We start from the raw sequence: 21,299 nt of genomic DNA, 5'->3' as shown, positions 1-21,299 counted from the left end.
AATATTCTTATTTGATTAGACACCTTTTGTAAAATCACTAAATTTAGAAACCTTTAGGATAGAAGACTTAAAAGTAAGTGCTTTCCTTGTGCTATTAGAGCATTGAATGGGTTATTTGAGTCAGTCAGGAAAACCAATGACTTGGCAGAATTTAAGTCATAGGATAACATGCATGACTAGATTGACACGCGTAAGATGTAATCATCTTTTTTTTTTTTGAAGTGACGTCAGTAATTTATAAGATGAGAATCAATGCCATCGTCAGAATCTTTTGCTCTCTTTGTAATGCAAATAATTGTCGAATTCATGTCTCGTGTCAATAATGTACTATAATAGAACAATAAGCATTTCACAATGAAGGAATCACGGCTTTTTTTTTTTTTTATTAAAAAAAAAATAGGTGCCGGTACTCAGTGATTGATTGCCTAACTTTTAACTACTAATAAATTAATAATATAGATCTACGTTAAAATACAAGAAAAGTAATAATTTTTCCCCCACATTCCAAAAAGGTGCCGGTACTCCGTAGCGATGCCTTCCGTCACAAAAAAAGCCCTGCGTATATAGATCTATATTGTTATGTCTCTACTACTGTTCAGGCTCTCTTCTAATTGCACCTTACGACACAACGAACTTAAAGAACCTCACAACTCAGTGCTCCAAAGTATCAGATCAGTCAGTTTAATGACAAATACATCGCAATTGGCAACAACATTAACACTGTCTTTACAAAAACCTAGTCTTGTTACGCCTGACTTCACACACCGTGCTGGTTCTCGCCTCACATTGCGAGGTAACGTGAAGTCAAGTCTTTCTAACACACTCGCTCTTATATAGTGTCTCTACTGGCCTACTCGAACCCTCTTGACCACTCCAGTTGATCACTTTCGCCGTGACTTGCGTGCGTAATATTTACACACAGGTCGTTGCCGAACTGGCGAGTACTGTCACTGGTCACAGTTGACCGCTCTTCCTGCGCTGGACAGTGGCGATTTGGGTAGGCTAAAAATACACAGCACTACCTCCATCTGTGTCACCACCAGGTTTACAACAATATATTTATTGCTTTATATAGGCCTATACATAGAAAGAGAGACAGAGACATTTATACAGTATTATTATTTTTTCATTATTTGTAAGTTGTCTTTTTTATATTGACTTAGGCCTACATTTTTTAATAGATCTTTTCATGAAGTTGGATGTTCATGTCATTTCTTTTTTCTTCTAAGAAAAAGAATATAACCTTTGCGTAATAAATAATCCAAACTTTGCCTGTAATACCCGTATGATTATAATAATCCAATCTGTTGAAGAATCTAATTATTCCAATATCTGAACTTCACTGAAGCACATTTCTATACAAAAAGTAAATGATCGAAAAGAAATATGTGCGCGCATGAACTGCAATAACACGTCTGCTTTTCACTAAAAATAGGTCAAACTTTTTTTCCGTGTCTGAAACAATTCATGTAAAAATCAAACTAACACGTTAACCCTTAAAACGCGTGTGGTAGCTTTAGCCTCTAGACATAAATATTTGAATTCCATTTTGTATGCATTCAGTGTAAAACAGCTCAGCACTTTAAGGGTTAAGAAACCCGGCCAATACAATGTTTGGTATCTCTTGCATGAATGACCTTTATTGTAAATTTACTATAAATATAGAATCTACTACCAAAACATCTGGCACAGTGAGTACGCGATGCCTTCCAAGTTCCAAATCAGATACAATGGTGACATATCAGCTTATTTCTCTGTAAAGAATGGGGTGAAGCATGGCTGTATAATAGCTCCAAAGACTCCAACCATCTTTCGTCTTACCAAAAGATTGCCTTTGGCATACGGTCGTCCCCCGTACGATATACGTGCCCTGCCCAGCGTCGCTGTCAAACTATTATAAGCAATACCTCTATCATGTCCATACCGCATTCACAAGAACAATACTGCTCTTGCCAGCGTATGTTCTTGGAGGAGCGCAGAAGTCATTGGGAAAAGCGTTCAAGAAGTATCTGCTTTCTGTATAGTACCCATTTCTCCGATCTTTATAGAAGAGTTGGGAGAACCACTTCTTCGAAGTTCTTGATAGACACTGATCTTTGTAGGCAGCCAGGGCGATTTATTCCATTTCCGCCACACTCTCGCTTGGAGGCGTCCAAAAACATACAAAACATTGAAAAGGATCATTTTTTAAAAGACATAATAAATGAAAATGTATAATGATTCAAATACATTTAGCACCAAAATGTCCGGTGTCACAACGTTCTGCTTCGCACGAGCCGAGGAATAACACTAACAATGAAACTGCAGTAAAACACACACACACACACAGATGACAGGGGCAGGGCATTTTCTTGAAAAAGCAGCAAGCTGAAAATTATCGTTACAGCAATACCTAACAGACTTGAATCCGCAAATTGGGTATTGGCCAGGGATTCCCCGGCATTTTGCGAAGTTGCCGGCCAAAGTAGAATAAACACTTTTAGTTACAAGTGCATCGAGTAATGACCACACACCTGAACTGGCCAGTTTTAATTTTGTCCGAGTTGTGAGGTCCTTTACAGCTGGTACGCTAAGTTTTTTTTTTTTTTTTTTACTGTTTTTGTTCAGTCCCTCCTAAATTTCGTGACATTTTGTTTTCCTATTCGCTGCTTCGCTTTTTTTGTTTAGTATCATACATTTTTACTTGCTATATCTAGATTCTATATCTCTATTTATTAATTATAAATCTAGACTTTTCTAATTTGATTATTATTATAATAAATGATTCTTAAAATGCAATCTATAGACTTGTAAACAAATTTCAACTATCTTCACGCATAACAATTGTTTTTAAAGAACTACACTTAGTCTAATGGACCATTGGGGCACCATGAAAGATTCGTCGAACGTCTTTCTCCATTCCTCTCTGTCTTTTGCCTAGATTAGGTATTTAGTCGAATCTAGGCTCAGATCTATTTTCTAGAGTATGACTCATGTTGTACTGACTAAAAACTGACTTGAACTTTTTTTGTTTAGTATCCTACATTTCACTTGCTGGTCTTGCTAGATCTAGATTCTATATCTCTATTTATTAATTCTAAATCTAGACTTTTCTAATCTGATTATTATTACATGATTCTTAAAATGCAATCTATAGACTTGTAAAAATTTCAACACTCTTCACACATAAACAATAGATTTGTAAAGAACATTATATTTAGATGTTTACTTTAAGACAAATGAATTATTTCTTTTATTAACATTTTATATTTCTTTTTCTTGATTGCAGCCCTGTTTTGAATACAACTAGATCAACAACTTCTGAAACTCCAATAATACTACCTGCAAGTGCTGCTGAAAGAAAAATAACCCTAACAGCCTTTAAATTTACTACATAGATTCTAATGCTGACAACATCAATTAGATCTAGATGCTGCCTGAAGATTTCATGTCTGTGGCATTTTACGTCTCGAGAAAAGATATTTTCCCTTTGCAACTTCTTGTGTGGCTAAAGAGGCCAATTGATACACAGCTGTGGTCACATGTAATCACCAGCCACCATTGCATTTGTTAAACATGGAACGCTACACTTAATAAACAACGCCAACACTATAACGCCAGATTCATGAGTGAATTTATTTACACACACTGGTAACACACATGACACATAACATTCCGACATTCAGTCCCTTAGTCAAGGGGAATCATTCAAGCTACTCATATAAACAATGTCAACATTCATTACAATTTCTCTTTTCTTTTTCTCGCTCATTCTTACTTTCAACTTTAAAGGCAAAAAATCCAGAATCAGAAAAGAATGGAAAATCAACCGAGAAATAGGATAGTACATATTATTTTAACAAGTATTTTATACATGACAATAATACAATGTAAAAGAGTTGTGTAAAGCAAAATAACTTGAAAATCAAACAAATTACAAAAATCTGTTTTATTCATGTTTTTTTTTTTTTTTTTTATTTATTTATTTTTTTTTTTTTTTCATACTTTTTTTTTTTTTTTTTTTTTTTTTTTTTTTTTTTTTCAAAAACAACATATGATGAATAACAAAATGAAATAGTAGACATATTCACATGACTAGGAATAATGATATATTACAACAAAAAATATGGCAGGGCTTTTTATACAAAGGTATATTTACATTACTAGAAATAAGAATATGGTGATTAAGGAAAAAAAGCAATGTCAATACGCTGCCTTTTGTCTTCCACTAGCTTGGTGATCTGAAGCGCTTCAATGAAAACTGTGATAGGCAACGACTGTTTCTCAAGACCACAGAGTTCTTCTATTACAGTTCTGTAAAAGATGGCAGACTCTAGGCCTTCTTGCAAGCCTAATGCCTCAGCAGCTATGGTAGATCTCACTACCCTTTTGATCTTCAAGGCTAGCCAAAAAATGGGACAATAATGCCCGTCTTTGTCTTTAATCCATACAATATGGGCACTTGTACTTCCTGTACCACCAAATGGGACAATAATGCCCGTCTTTGTCTTTAATCCATACAATATGGGCACTTGTACTTCCTGTACCACCACTAAGATTACCCAAAGCGGCATCGCAGAACAGAAGCAGCTCCCAGTCTTCTTCAGGTTTTCCATTTAGACCTCTATACAATTGTATGGGTCTTAAGTCTTTGAGCTTTCCGATGGCTTTTATTGCTCGAATTAGGTCTGTAACCTCGGCTTTGTTTAACTTTGTGCTGAGTTCAACTAACTTAAAAGTCATATCAGGTCTGGGGCCTTGAACGACCCAATTTAACTGGCCAATGAGTTTTCGATACAAAGACTGTTCTGTATCATTCAAATGCAACTCCTTTAGCAAACATCTTGCTGGGTCTAACTTTGGGCGATCAAGTTTTTCGATGTACACTGTGTGGTCCAGCATGATCCCATCTGTGTCGGATGTCGAATCCGATGTAATAAAAAATTATCTCTTCTGTCTTTCCTGCCACAAATCGGTGACACACATAGTCTTCTCAAAAACGCCATTGCCAGCACAAAAAAAATCGTCGACGTGGCAACAAATTATGTCATATACAACTCCATCAGTCATTAATGTGAACAGTGCTGGATCAAAGCTTGACTGCAACCAAGTTCAATAAGCTCTTTTTTGACACTTAAATAAAACTGTCTTGCACCATCCTTGAGTCCATACTTAAGTTTCCAAATAACATTACTTGGAGTATTACTTTCTTTTTGAAGTATAATATGTATCTCTCTATCTAGGGGCTTTCCATGTAAAAATTCAGATTTGATGTCTTTTGTTTTAATCAGCCACTGTTTACTAGACACAATTGACAAAAAAATTCTCATGGAACCCTTAGCAACAGTTGGACTATCTTTTGGTATTAAGTCTTGCTCTTCAAATCCTCTTACAACTAGACATGCTTTTGGTGAACCATTTTTCTTTGTTATAACCCAACGTGTAGAACTAGCATTTTGTCCACAGTCTTCAACCTCTTCATATGTTTCAAACTGTTTTAATTTCAATAACTCCAATTGTTTGGCTTCATCTATCTCTCTGCTTGATTCAACCATTGATAAACATACATTGTCGCTGTTGCCTCCCCTTGAATATTTCCACTCAATTCGTTCAAGGTCAACACTTTTTCTTTCTTTGTCCACATGATTGTCTATGTTATACCAATACTTATACTTTCCCGTGGCTTTGCCTGCTCTTTCGAGAATGGTCCGTTGTTCTGATTTGGCCATTCTGTATTCTATTTGTTCATTTGGTTTCAAACAAGTTACAGAATTAATGTCTGTCCTTGTGTCACTTTCATCTCTAATAAGTTCACGATCTCCATCAAATATTTCGCTTACACCACTCTTGATTACGTCATGAATCATTTTTGTGTTCTCCTCATTATCTTCTGTACTCTCTTTCTCCTCCACGCTCGCTTTATAAATTCTGTTTGGTGCCACTCTGACAAACACACCGCCATGTCTCACAAAAACAACTTTTCCATCTTGGAATACCACCTTTCCGGGTCCTAACCATCTCTCTTTGCCTTCACGCTTGTAAAAAACTTTGTCACCATTTTGAAACACCTGCTTTGATGCTCGAAATTTAGAACGCAGGGCTCGTATTCTTTCACTTGACTCTAATTGAATGTAAGCTTTACGTGCCTCGCGGAGAGCAGGCAGTTGCTTATAAAAGGCTTCACTTGTTGTGCTACTCTCTAAAGCTGGTAGTTTTGCGTGAAGAATGCTTGGTAAATTAGGGTTTCTACCAAACACAAGCTGATGGCTACTATAACCATTTCTCATTTGCAAAGAGTTTTTAGCAATATTTGCCCAGAATAGAGTTTCCAGGTCTACGTCTGAAATTTCAGTCTCAAGTTTCATTAGCAAGTGCAGTATCCATTGACCTTTGTATTGTTTGAGATCCATTGCAACTTTTTTATTAAAGTCTCTGGCCATAGGGAAAGCCACTACAGATTGAGATGGTGTCTTAGCAATTACTTTGCATAGTTCACAGCTTCTTTCTATATCTGATAATTCCTCTTCAAAACCCTCACCCCGAATGTTAGCATTTTGAAGTGAAGTCATAAATCTATCCCTTGTATGGTAAGCTAACTGCCTATGTAGTTTTCTAATAGTTACCTTGCGTTTTTCTGGGGATTCGTCGAATGCTTTTACTGTGTTGACCTTTTCAATATGAATTGTTTCTGTCTTGTCAATGGGAATACAATAATGGCCAGATGATGTTAAGTTTAAGGCAACCTCTCTCCCAAATATAACAGCTGTATCATTTTCTAAATTCATTTTTACTCCTGCTGACTTCATAGCAGATCTGGAGAGTAATAATGGTATGTCTGTTTCTACAGCATCAGTCACAAGCTTAACCTTCTTTCCAGCCACTGTGACAGGTAACTCATATTCACCTTTTGATTTTATTATTGTCCCACCACCAAACTTAAACATTCTGTGACCTTCTCTTAACTTCACTTTGTTGCGGTCCTCTTCATCTAAAGAGCTCAAAAATGCCTCCAACCATGTCATTCCACACACTGTACTACTGCATGCGCTGTCCAATACGGCACAGTTAAAAGCTTCGACACCTAATTGGGAAGTTTCATCTTTGTGATTTCCTGTGAACAAACAGGCTTCTTCTTCCTGGTCAACGATATTGACCCTCTTAGACATGTTTTCCCAACTGTCAGGGCACTTGGACAAAAGATGTCTGTATGATCCACATGATTTACATGTTAAGACATTTCCGTCGGGACCAACTGGGTTAATATTTTTCAAACTTCGTTGAGCTTTTGGGAATCCGAAACCTCGGGTGCCGCCCCTTCCTTGTCCTCCACCTCTCACTTGAGGTCCGACTTTAGGCTTATAGTTACATTTTGTCTGATTTTCTCGTCTTCCAAAGCTACTGAAGTTCTCACGTCTTTGGTATCCCGCTGCCCATAAAGCTTCTTCATTATCAGCCAAAAACTTTGGCTCAAGTTTGATACATGCCTCTTGGTCCTTCAGCTTACTTTCTTCTCCCTTAAACTTTTTCAAAGACGACTTAGCTTCCTCATACAAGGTCTCTCGTTCGGCGAAATTCATTCCAGTCAAAACAAGCATCTTTTCGTTTCGAGTTATTCTTGCCTTCCTTAGTAACTTGAAGGCCAGAATCTCAGCTTCATCTTTTTCTTCTCTATTCTTCTATATTTTGTATCAAATTCTGCTATGAAATCCTGTATGGACTGGTTTTCCCCCCGTTTCAAATCTTCAAACTCGTCAAATTTGTGAATACTATCTGCGAGGTCATCTTTGGCCAAGTTCTTGTCAAGAAACTGCAAAAGTCTCTCAAAGCCTTCCCGACACTTGAGCTCTGATAGGTCTAATTGTTCGAACACCTTGTCTCTTATCCCAGATGCACTGCTTTGTGGTAGTGAAAGGGCTATGGCTATAGCTCTTTTCTCTTCTTTCAGGTCAGTTATTTCATTCCATGCGAGTAACTCTTGTTTATACAATTCGTATGGCTTTTCTTTAATAAATGATGGAATCTCTATCCTAGTAGCCATTATTACTCCAAATTGGATCATAAAGTAAATAATTTTACTTACAGCTCTGCTACCATTTGTTAAACATGGAACGCTACACTTAATAAACAACGCCAACACTATAACGCCAGATTCATGAGTGAATTTATTTACACACACTGGTAACACACATGACACATAACATTCCGACATTCAGTCCCTTAGTCAAGGGGAATCATTCAAGCTACTCATATAAACAATGTCAACAGCATTGTCACCTTTCTTCCTGCTGCTGTTGTGTATGGCATCTGCAATCGGAAACCCTTCCTTTATGCTCGTCTCTCCATGTGGATCTATCCAGTGCCACCCTTTTCCCAGCCGCTAGTGTCGATTTTGAAGATGCACACTATGATAAACTCAATGCAGTTGACTACAATAATCTCCATGACCACATTGTTTCAACAAGAACCTGTGTGCATCACACATTGTAAGGGTCGAAATTGAAAAAAAAATATTTGTAAGCTATGTGCCAAAAATGCTCCTAATATTCAATGAGCTCTGACCAGGATAACAATCACAGATTGTGTCCGGATGGCACTACATCTGGGTATCACTTCAAAATATCATAGCACGAGAGCAGCCATAACAAAAAGTACAACCAGACCATTACTATTATTATGGATACAGTGATGGTCAATACTGTTGTTGTGTTTTCAATAATAGTTTAATTGCTTTTTAGTTAGTTACAATGCTATTAATATTAAAAGGTATTTTTTATCATTTTTGTTTTTTATATTAGAGATAATGGTAGGCCATTATTTGCTACTAGTAGATTATGTAATTTGTTGAATGCTATTAAAGAGCTTCCATATAAAATATGTCTTAACATAATTCTTTAGTTTTTATTTCATAACACTATTACTACTATTAATAATAACACCTAAAAAACAAACTATCTACATTGGATTCTAAAAAAAAAAATTATACTCACTATAGCTTTAAAAATATTTTACTTAGTTTTTTTTTTTTTACAGTGACCAATTAAGGTGTAAAATAATATACAATACAGTACTAAAAAAGACATTGTCATCTTGGCGTAAGTAGGACTGGTTCATTGAAGTATGTCATTACTGCTAACTGTTGATCATTGTGCAGCCCATATGACACCCTGCTTATTAACTAAAGTGTGCTTCAAGATTCTGCAGGCTTTTCAGGACTTTGCTTATTTATCGTGCAATAGTAGATCATTAGCGGAACTAAGAACACTGATCTGGAAGCAGTCAGAAACTTGTTCTATATCAGCAGCATGTACATTCCTTTGATCTAAAAAAAAATAATGATAAAATAAAAATAAAAATTACATTTTAAAATGCAAAATATAAAAAGTATAATGCAGAAGTTAAATAAATATAAATGATGGTATCCATATCTTGAGTCCCCACTTCCCCATTAATGTCTTGTCAGCTACCCTTATGAAACTTTAAACTGCATCCTCTTTGAATGCCATCTACAAGACAAAGATGATAGTGCCTAACATTTGGTTTGGCAGTTTTTTGGATAGCAGTCAATCTTGGTACTGATGCCAAGGTGGCTGGCTGATGACATTTCTCATCATAAACTATTAGCTGGTTCAACATTGTTTTTTTTTAAATACATTGACAAAGTTTAGTTTGTCTTTCCATTTTTCTCTTTTCTAGAAGTCAGCATATTTTTATATTTCTATAAGTATGAGGGAAGAGGCTTCTGCCAATGACAGATCTTTTTGGAGACAGCTTGCTACCCAATGTGCCAGAGGGGGAGGATCTAAGTCTAAAAATATGTCCCTTGTGTCGGTGGGCTGAAATCAATCACAACTGAAATTTAATGTCTAGCTTTGTTTAAAAAACAAATTATTTCAGATAAAACTTTTGAGGAGTACACATAACACTTTCTGTCAACATTGTCTAGCAAGAGTGTCATGTGCAAAGCACAATGACCTGCCACCTTTACTTTCAACAACAAATGTCAGGTACGTATTAGGGCTAGGGGTCATTCTAGAAATTCCATCCCAGTCTTCGAACCCAAGACCCTTAGATTCAGAAACCAAGCCCTTTAACAATCAGCCAACCTTTTGAGAAGAATACTGAAATTATTACAGTATAAACCTTATTCATTGAGCCAAAATATTAAACTACAGCCTATGGGAAACAAAAAAGTAAACAGAGATAGAACAAGAAATCAAATGATGCACATGGGGATGCATTGGGCACACACTGGGAAGAACAGTAGACAACATTGCAAGACTGGACTGGAACCCAGAGAGGAAGAGAAAGTCTGGTAGACCCATGCAAATGCAAACTGTCACGGATGAATGTGTGTATGTATGTATAATCTAGTTTATGTGTTTGATCTAGTGGTTTCATTGTTTTATTTCGTTAACTAGAATTGAACCAGGGACAGCTAGACGTATTGAGAACTAAGGTAGATTCTATAGAGTTATTATTATAAATATAATAAGGAATCTGTGACATATTTGGAGGCTCGTTTATCTAGTTACTTGACTTAGTCTTGGAAGACATTAGGCAGAACTGCGGTTCGCCATTGTTAAAAGGTCAAGGACAAAGAAGGCTGTGAAGTCGTGAAGAGTGTGCGCTCATGTGCAATGGCGGGAAAAAAAACTAAGTCAATCAGCCGAGACAAAACCAGGTCAAACACAGTGATAAAACTATTTGTGTTGTGTATATTGTATGCTAGAGATATAAACAAAATGTCAGAGAGATTAACACAGTTAATAGCTGCTGGAAAAGAGATGGGATTGTCAGGGACAGCTCTACAGGAGTGGGTGAAAGAAAGAGAAGTCAAGCTGGAAAAGAAAGAAAAAGAAAGAGAAGACAGAGAGCGTGAAGAACGTGTTAAAGAGAGAGAAGAAAGAGCTAAAGAAAGAGAGGTGGTGGAGAGAGCTTAAGAGAAAGAAGCTGAGGTAGAAATACACAGATTGAGAGTCAGAGAGTTGGAGCTTAGGGAGACGATAGGAGAAATCAAAGAGCATATAAAACCTGTATGGAAGCCAAAGTTGCCACCTTTTAATGAGAACGAGAATCAAATTGATGCATATTTGGCGAGATTTGAAGTGCATTCTCAAGCTACAGAAATACCTAAAACTCAGTGGGGAAGTCATCACATTATTACAGGGAAAGGCACTGCAAGCTTGTAACAACTTTTCTAAGAAAGATTTAGAGGAATATGACAAAGTGAAAGAAGTATTAATGAAAAGATACAACTTGACAGATGATGGGTATAGAGAGAATTTCCATAAAGCTAAACCAGAGAGAAACCAGCCATTTCATGAATTTTGTTGAGGACATTAGAAGATACTTAATGCGTTGGGTAGAATTGTCTAATACTAAAAAGACATTCGAAGGTCTCATTGATCTTTTCATCAGAGACAAGATCCTCACATTTTGCAATCCTCAGTTAGTGGCTTTTCTACATGAAAGGAAACCGAAAGATGTGCCAACAGCAGTCAAGTTGTGTCAGCACTATATTACTGCACATCCAGAGAAGACAATTTGCTGCAAAGACTAATGATAACAGAAGTCGATTTAAACAAGAATGGAGACACGACCGTCTGCAGAAAAGAAGTGTTGGTGAAAAAAGAAAATGTTTTAAGTGTTTCAAAATGGGTCATTTAGCATTCCAATGTAGAAACAAAAGCCCTTTAAGACGAAATGAAACTATGGGTTCAAGCAGAAGTCAGGAGTTTAAAACCAGCAACAGGGGAAGACCAACTGGACATCCACACAATGCGTCAGTTTGCATAGACTATCAACATGGTGAACAACTCCATGAATCTGATCAGATCCAGATGGCTGGAGCTGTAACTTGTGACGCCGGGAAATTAAAAATGTATCCTGGATTCGTTGGGAAGAAATCTATTTGGGTCTTGAGAGACACAGGAGCGACCACAATTGGAGTGAAGAGACTACATGTGCACCCTCACCAGTTGACGGGTAAGAAAGTCCAATGTATGACATTTGGAGGAACAATTGAAGAATATCCCACAGCTGTCATTGACATTGATATGTCATTTTTATCTGGGAAAGTTGAAGCATGTGTGTTGGAGAGGCCTGCAGCTGACTTGATTCTAGGAAACGTGACTGGCATAACTTAGCCTACCATCACAGATATCTACAAGTGGCAAAGGTCAGCAATGTCAGAAGTTACTATTGCGGTAACTAGATCTCAATCTGGTGTAATAGAAAACATGGGACAACCGATCCTACATAGATTGAACAGCCAGAATCAGAATTAACATCCAGTTATGCATTGAAACAAAAGGAGGACCAAACATTGGTTAAACTTTTTGAATTGGCGAAGCGTCCCACCAGTAAATTTAAAGTGAAAAATGGACTTCTGATGAGACAAGATAACAAAGAGAAACTACAGCTAGTCATCCCTGCCGCCGAAAGAAAAAGAATTTTGGAGTTAGGTCATGACTCACCTTTTGTGGGTCATATGGGGACAGCACGAACAAAGATACAGCACAGTAGAAAGAGAGTGCTTGGCAGTTGTTTGGGCAGTAACCAAGTTGGCCAGATATCTATTGGGCAGAACATTCATACTCCACACAGATCACGCACCCTTACGCTGTTTAAACACAAGTCGGTGAATTCCAGGGTAACTCGCTGGGCCCTGATGCTTCAGGACTTTCAGTTCGAAGTGCAGCATATTCCAGGTAAAGGAAACATCATAGCAGACATTCTGCCACGCTTATCATAGATATAAGCCTACGTGGCTTCTCACAAGCATGTGTTGCTTCATCAAAGACTTTGTGTCTTCAACAGTTTAGACTTTGTTGCTTGATGGTAGACTTTCTGTCTACAACTAAGACTGTGTGTCTTCATCTTTTAAGACTGTGTGTCTTCAGCTTTTAAAACTGTGTGTCTTCATCTTTTAAGACTGTGTGTCTTCATCTTCTAAGACTGTGTGTCTTAACTATAGACTGTGTGCCTATTGCATTGCTCTGTGTGACTACATCAAAGTCTGTGTGACTATGTTCAAGTTTGTTTGGATACATAAACGCCTGTGTGGCATATTCAGAGACTTTGTGGCCTATCGAACGAACGTTTTTGTTGTATTCTGGTGTAATGTTTGATATTTGTTTTATAATCGTTTTATTTAGTAATCTTTGTAAAAATCGATTATAATTTTAGGAGGGGCGAGATGTCACGGATGAATGTGTGTATGTATGTATAATCTATTTTTACAATCTGCGCGAATAACCGTAAGTGTGTTGGTTGTTAGACAGAGACCAGCATGTGTGATATGCAGTAAAGCTGATTAAAGTTTATGTGTTTGATCTAGTGGTTTCATTGTTTTATTTCGTTAACTAGAACTGAACCAGGGACACCTAGACGTATCGAGAACTAAGGTAGATTCTATAGAGTTATTATTATAAATATAATAAGGAATCTGTGACACAAACATAGATCAAACCTGCAGACCAAGAAGGAAAGTTGGCAGGATGGAAATGGATGGGGAATAGCCCAGAACAGAGTCAGAATGTAAAGCACTGATGCGGCTCTATCAATTTATGTTGCCTATTTTTTTTTATTATGCATTCATTCAAAGATAGAAAGTTCTATTTAAAATAGCTATACCATAACGTAGGCCACAGAAACAGAGATGACTTTACATCATTTGCCCTTTGGACCACAAGGTCTGAAAGGGAAACTATATCATAATGCTTTAAAAAATCTACTTGCCATGAGGAAGAATAAAAACAGGCCATCTTTGCTGCAGTTCTTTGTTTTCTATCTGTTCCTAAAATATGGTTTCATTAAACTGTGTGCAGCTCCTAATTCTTGATCACCAGGAAATTCTCTGCATCATTATCTGAAAAACATTTACAATTAATGACCTAGACAAAGAAGATTAGTGTAGACACTGGAACTGAAAGCTATTTTTTAGTACAAAAAAAAAAATAATTAGAAAGTTAACTTAATTTCCTGAATTAACCTGTAAGTTTTAGCTAACCTATTATGTATTATCATATTAACCTATCCCTAAGTTGTTGGACCATTGGGGCACCACACAAGATCTGTTGGCCATATTTTCCATTCCTGTTTGTAATATTATCCAAAAGAAAAAAAAATTTGATGTAGACTTAAAGTTTTGCCTGTAACTCATAGGAGATTATTTTATTAGTCTGTATGCTGATCTAATTTAGAGAACTTGGTCTGCATCTTGATCAGAAAAACTGTTAATGAGATAATGAAGGGATTCAGCTGACAAATAAAAGATAATGTGTTTAAAGTCTTAGTGATAGGGGAATTCTTGTGTGTATTAGCTTTCGTAACAGTATTTTTTATATGACAGAGTTGTTAGCCCTGTGCATAACCATCTGGGGGGCTGCCCCTTTCAGCTCTCTAGATAGCTAACTTTATTTTCGGGTAAGGTGCCCTAGCCTTTGTGGATCCCTCCACTTCCTGCAAGGCAGCAGGTTTGATTTTGGTCCACCATGGGTATTTTATTTCCCCGGTACCCACCATATCTGGAGGGCATTCCCCTATCCGCCACCTGGGGAGGCGCTCGATGGGAGATCAAAAACTCCACAACAGAAAACGACCTAGGCCTGGAAAAGGACATGATTTTTGTTTTGCAACATGGAACGTGCTAAGCCTTTTAGAGCAGGTGCGCTAGCCCAACTTACTGAAGTGTTAAAGAAATATAAGATACCCCTTGTAGCCCTACAGGAAATCAGGTGGAAAGACTCGGACATTCTCAGAACCAAGGAGTATACTATATTTTATAGTGGTGGAAGCACTAACAACTTAGGTACAGGTTTTGCTGTTAAAAAGGAAATGGTAGGCAATGTCATTGGATTTAAACCTGTAAGTGATAGACTCTGCCTCACTAAGTTTGAAAGGAAAATTCTTCAACATATCATTTATCAATGTTCATGCCCCTACTGAAGATGCAGATGATAACACAAAAGAAGCCTTCTATGATGAACTGGAAAGAATTTATGATGAAGCACCAAAGCATGACATCAAAATAGTCCTAGGAGATTTCAATGCAAAAATTGGAAAGGAACCAGCATTCAGACCAACAATTGGCAAAGAAAGCTTATACGAAGAGACCAACAATAATGGCATAAGATTAGTGGATTTTGCATCAGGAAAAGGAATGTCTATCAGCAGCACAAAATTCCAACATAAGAATATTCACAAAGTTACCTGGATCTCACCTGATAGCAACACCCAGAATCAAATAGATCATATACTCATAGATAAGAATCATGGATCAGACATACTAGATGTTAGAAGTTTCAGAGGAGCTAATGCTGACTCAGACCAGCTACTAGTAAAAGCTAAACGACAAAGAATAAGTACCATACACAATTACCAAAGAAAGAGAGCACAGCAATATGATAGTCAAAAACTCACAAAGGATCCACTTGTTGCAGAAACTTATAGAATGGCACTCCAAACGCAACTGACAACATTAGAAAAGGACAGCGAAAATAACATAAATGAGCATTGGGAAATAATAAAGCATGCTATATTACAGAAAACAGCAGGATCATTAAGAGATGGGCTGAATACTTTGAGGAGATCCTAAATATCACTGAAGATGGAGATAATGGAGAATATGAACTGCCACATGGGGGACCAGATCCCTTAGTGAACCCTCCAACACTCATTGAAACATCATAAATAATTAGGACCATGAAGAATCACAAAGCACCAGGAGAGGACCAAATCACAGCAGAACTAAAATATGGAGGGAAAGACTTACATTCCCAAATACACTGACTAATATCAAGAATTTGGGAAGAAGAAGTAATAACAACAGAATGGGAAACAGCTCTTATAACCCCAATACACAAAAAAGGATCCAAGTTAAAGTGCTGTAATTACAGAGGAATCTCTCTACTAAATGTGACTTATAAGATACTGTCTAGGCTTATAACTAAGAGACTTGGAAAATATTCAGAAGAAATCTTAGGTGACTACCAATGTGGTTTCAGACCCAACAAATCCACAACCGACCACATCTTCACACTAAGATGTATACTAGAAAAATGCCATGAATACAACATACCAATCCACCAACTCTTTATAGACTATAAAATGACTTATGACAGTATCAGAAGGAAATACCTATAAGACACTCTACAGGATTTTGGAATACCCAACAAGCTGACAAGACTTATACATATGACATTAAACAACTCAAAAAGCAAAGTCATAATACAAAGAGAAGACTCACGGGAATTTAGGATTAAACAAGGATTAAGACAAGGAGACGCACTTTCCTGCATGCTTTTCAATTTAACACTGGAGAGAGTTATAAGAAATATACACATAAACACAAGGGGAACTATTACTAACTACTTCAGGAGAGAAAACACGGGTCCACAACCAACAGGGATGATATACAGCCAATTTCTACAATACCTTTCTTATGCCGATGACATTGCCTTATTGGGTAAAGAAACCTCTGACATGGCTAGAGCCTTCATACAACTAGAAGAAGCATCTCGACCAGCAGGACTTGAGGTCAATGACAGTAAAACCAAGTACATTACAATGACAAGAGACAATCAAACAGAGGGACAAAATATCAAAATCAAAGACCACGAATTTGAAAACGTCCAAACTTTCAAATATCTAGGAAGTACTATTAATTTAAAAAATGACCTACTAACAGAAATAAAGGAAAGAATAGCAGGAGGCAACAGGGCATTTTATAGCACCCACCATTTACTTAAGAGCAAAACGATTTCAAGGAAAACCAAGAAAATAATATACAAAACTATAATAAGACAAGCAGCAATGTATGGAAGTGAGTCCTGGACACTGACAAAGACATCTGAAAATTTACTTAACACTTGGGAAAGAAAAATTCTTAGGAAAATCTATGGTGCCATACAGGATGAAACAGGGTGGAGGACACGCACTAACCATGAGATATATCAATTGTATGAAGACCCACCAAAGGTGAACGAAATAAAAAAGAACAGACTACGTTGGGCAGGTCACCTTGAAAGAATGTCAGACAACAGAGGGGTGAAAATCGTGGTGACCGGTCACTTCATCCCCTGGTCAATTCATTTCCTGGTCACTTCATCCCCGGTCATTTCATCCCCAATTAAATATTTTATATATAAATATGATTGTGTAGAATGCTTTTTGACATTTTATGACTTGTTACTAATGCGTTTATAGTGTTTCCTCTTCCACTTTGTTTTTTTAATGAGAAATCTTATATTATATTGTAAATCTGGGTGTGTACTTAGCTATAGCGCTTCTATTGGATGTGTAGGTTGTGATATCATAATATTTTCCGGATCGAAGTCCAAGGTTTGGTGGAAGTAGTAAAAATCATTTGAGAGATAGAAGTGCGATTAGAATAATTATGATCATGCCGCAGATAACTTATCATCAAAGGCCAAGGTGTAGTGCAAGTAGTGGAAATCTTTTGAGAGATAGAAGTGCGATTAGAATAATTATGATCATACCGCAGATAACTTATCAAAGGCCAAGGTGTAGTGCAAGTAGTGGAAATCTTTTGAGAGATAGAAGTGCGATTAAAATAATTATGACCGTGCCGCTGATAACTAACCATCAAAGGCCAAGCTGTGGTGAAAGTACGACCATGTTTCACTAGATTTTATTTTTCAATCGATCTTTTATTTTTGAAAATGGGCGGTCATTTTTAGCCTTGAAATAAGGTTTTATTTTTTTCTAATAAAGTCGGAGTTCACCCATCCTCGGGATATCATGTCGCCTGTATAAGTTTTGCTTTAATTCCTTTTAAACATTAACGTGTTACAATTTTGTCATTTAAATAAAAAATGAATATATTAAATATTGCTCATTTCATGATTTTTTAAATTACAATTTGTTAGATAAAAATGATCAGATGATGAAAATATCAGGGGATGAAATGACCGGGGATGAAGTGACCAGGGGATGAAATGACCGGGGATGAAGTGACCAGGGGATGAAGTGACCAGAGGATGAAATGACCAGGGATGAAGTGACCGGGGATGAAGTGACCGGGGATGAAATGACCGGGGATGAAGTGACCGGGAACCGAAAATCGTATACAGGCAAAAACCAAAAGGCAGGCGACCCAAAGGCAGACCCCGAATGCGATGGATAGATGATGTGGAAGCAGATCTGAAGCAGCTTGGGGCTAGGGCGTGGAGACGAAAGGCCCAGGAGATCTGAATGGAAGGATATGTTAAAGCAGGCCAGAGCCCTCCATGGGCTGTAGCACCACTGGGATGGATGGATGGATAGGGGAATTCACACTAAACTAGTTTGGACACAACTGAATATATCAAGCTCTAGAAATCTTATAAGAAGAGAAATATACCATATATATATAGAAATATATATATAATTACAAAAATATATGGACAATGTTTGACATGCCAGTTCTACAGACTAACTGGATTTCACTAAAGCTGCACCATGTAACAATATAAATAGAATCTTAAATTCTACCAAGTCTTGGTTTTACTGACAACCAGTCGACAAATGCAGTTAACAATATTTATTAAACCTGTAGCTTGTCTTTATTAAATTCAAAAGAGCATTTTGGCCTACTTCAAATACCTAGAAGCTATTGTCTCAGATGAGGGAACGAAACCTGAACTACTGACAGTCCACAGCAGCCCTTTCAAAACTTAAAATAATATGGAAAGACAAAGGCTTAGCCCTAGGCACCAAAATCAGACTGATGCGCTCTCTGGTCATGGCCACATTTTTATATGCTTGTGAGTCTTGGACGCTGACTGCAGAGCTAGAGAGGAGGATCCTAGCAATGGAATTGAGATGCTACAGAAGAATCCTAGGTATTACAACTGAAGAATCCTAGGCATTACATAATAATAACAATAATAATAATAATTTTATTTATAAAGCGCTGTTAACAACCAAAATGTAAGCTCAAGGCACTGTAACAACATTACAAACAAAAACAATTATTTTTTAGATAGACATAATGAAAGACAGACAAACATACCCATACATGTTTAGCCAGCAGAAAAACATCTTACTCTATAATTCTAGTCTGGCTGCAAGTCGTCCATACATTGAGTATAGTTGATAGATAACTTCTTTAGTGTCTTGTAAATCTGTGCATAGCAAACAAACAAAACATATTTGTAGAATCATAGTAGTTACACATAAACTCATTTTTTAACTGAATAAAGCTTAGCAGGATTTAATTTGTAGAATTCAAAGTATACCATCTTGATCCTTTCTCTTTCTTCTCAAACTTCATTTTTTGTACATATCTGAGGGCATGTGATGCATGATTACCTGATTAGGGAATAAATTCAAAAGATAACATTGCAATGTCTGTGAAGATTTACCATTTCTAAATACAACAGCAAACATTCATCTTAAAAAATATTATGGTGTTAATTTCTTTAAACAATATTTAGACAAAATACAAAAAATATTCAAATAAAGTTAAGTTTCTATGTAGTGAGTATATGGCGAAATTCTTGTGCTCAAGAAAAAAATATTTTCTGTGTGGTATTGGATAAAGCTGAAATAAAGCCTACTGCATTTTGTCTGTTTTTAACCTAATATTATAGAATTTTAACACTGAAAGTCCTATTTCATTCAGCCACTGGGCCTTTGTATAATTCTTAGGCACTAAAATCACTTAATTAAGAAAGCCTTCAGGATAGAAGACTTAAAAGTAGCAATTATACATAAAACACTGAACCATAATCTTCAAATACAAAAACAAAACCCAATAAAATACTCAGACACAAAGATAAAGGCACATTTCTTGTCCCATACGCTAGGGGCAAATTTGTATAAATGCTCCTTCTTCCCTAGAGCATGGAATGGGCTGCCTAAGTGAGTCACAAAACCTAAGACTTGGCAGAATTTCAGTCAATGATCAACATGCATGACTAGATTGACCTAGAAACATGCATAGGCCTTAATCATCTTCTTTTTTAAAGTGACATCTGTAATTCATAAAATTAGATTAATTTTTACCATTTCAATTAGACCGATTTCTTAAAATTAAAGGAAATAATGGCGATACTTTTTCTAGTATAAATAAAAAAAACCATTGCAAATAAATCCCTTCCTACATTTAAAAGAGATAATATATACCTTAATATGAAATATACTTCAAAGAACTATAGAAGGTCTATGGAGAGACTGATACACAGGGAATGCGAGATTAGTGAAGCAATCTTATGCAATGGCTATTTAAGGAACAAAACCATTTCTATTTCTTATGACATTCTCTTTCAATGCAATGCAAAAACAATAATAATAATAACCAGTAAGCTTCGAGCAGGAGGGGCTCATTAGCCATGGCTGGCTACCCACCTAGGAGAAGGAAAACTCTGAATTCAAACCTCTGTTGCCTTGCAGCTATACCCAATCATGGGAAAGGCTTTGGGAGTCAACCCTGAGGAAAAATCAGGAGCTGGCAACCTTAAGGCAGTTTGCAGCACCCAGTGCTACACTCTGGCAGAACCTGTAAGGCCACTGACCCCAAACTATCTCGGCACTGCCGTTCCTTTGGATACATCAGCTGCGTGGAGTGGGGGGAACTGATGTGTGGGCGACATCGTTCCAACCATAACTAATGCCCAGGCATTCATCTCATTTCCATGAGATGATCCATAGTCGCTTCGCCACTAAAAAAGGCCATATATACATACTATTTCTAATGTGACAATACATACCAGGTTTGATGTGACAACATATATGTAGTGTATATTTATTATTAATTTTCTGCATGAGTCCAATGTGCCAGAAGGTCATGTTCAGTGTGTGTGTCTATAGTATTTCAACAACTAGAGATGTACTTATATTTGTTCATTGTTGGCTGTAGCTTAATCTTGTTGAATAAAGCCAATATAGTGGTTTTCTAGTATTGGTTATTTTATTACAATATACTAGACTATTCTGCATAATTCTGGGGCTATGATGAAGATGCTGTCATTCATACAGATGGTGGTGACTGATAGTACCATTCAAACAGATGGTGGTGACTGATATTACCATTCATTCAGAATGTGGTGACCAATAGTGACATGCAGATGGTGGTGACTTATAGCACCATTCATGCATATGGTGGTGACTGATAGTACCATTCGTACAGATGGTAGTGGCTGACAGTACATTTCATACAGATGGTGGTGACTGATAGTATCATTCATGCAGATGGTGGTGACTGATATTACCATTCATTCAGAATGTGGTGACCGATAGTGACATGCAGATGGTGGTGACTGATAGTACCATTAATGCAGATGGTGGTGACTGACAACTCCATTCAAACAGATAGT

The 21,299-nt window shown here is 36.9% G+C and overlaps 1 long non-coding RNA gene across 1 annotated transcript; it reads right to left on the bottom strand.

Annotated features, from left to right (window-relative positions):
- Positions 1 to 13,719: 13,719 nt before the first annotated feature.
- On the bottom strand, positions 13,720 to 21,047 carry LOC129924803 (uncharacterized). The gene is made up of 4 exons (XR_008776736.1): positions 19,786 to 21,047; positions 19,221 to 19,293; positions 18,995 to 19,106; positions 13,720 to 13,849 (listed from the first exon to the last, which is right to left on the bottom strand). It is a non-coding gene; the product is annotated as an uncharacterized LOC129924803 (long non-coding RNA).
- Between the last annotated feature and the right edge of the window lie 252 nt (positions 21,048 to 21,299).

This window comes from Biomphalaria glabrata, chromosome 2, assembly GCF_947242115.1.
Source record: "Biomphalaria glabrata chromosome 2, xgBioGlab47.1, whole genome shotgun sequence".
Taxonomy (NCBI): domain Eukaryota; kingdom Metazoa; phylum Mollusca; class Gastropoda; family Planorbidae; genus Biomphalaria; species Biomphalaria glabrata.
The sequence above is the reverse complement of the archived record's forward strand: the minus strand, read 5'-3'. Positions and strand labels throughout refer to the sequence as shown.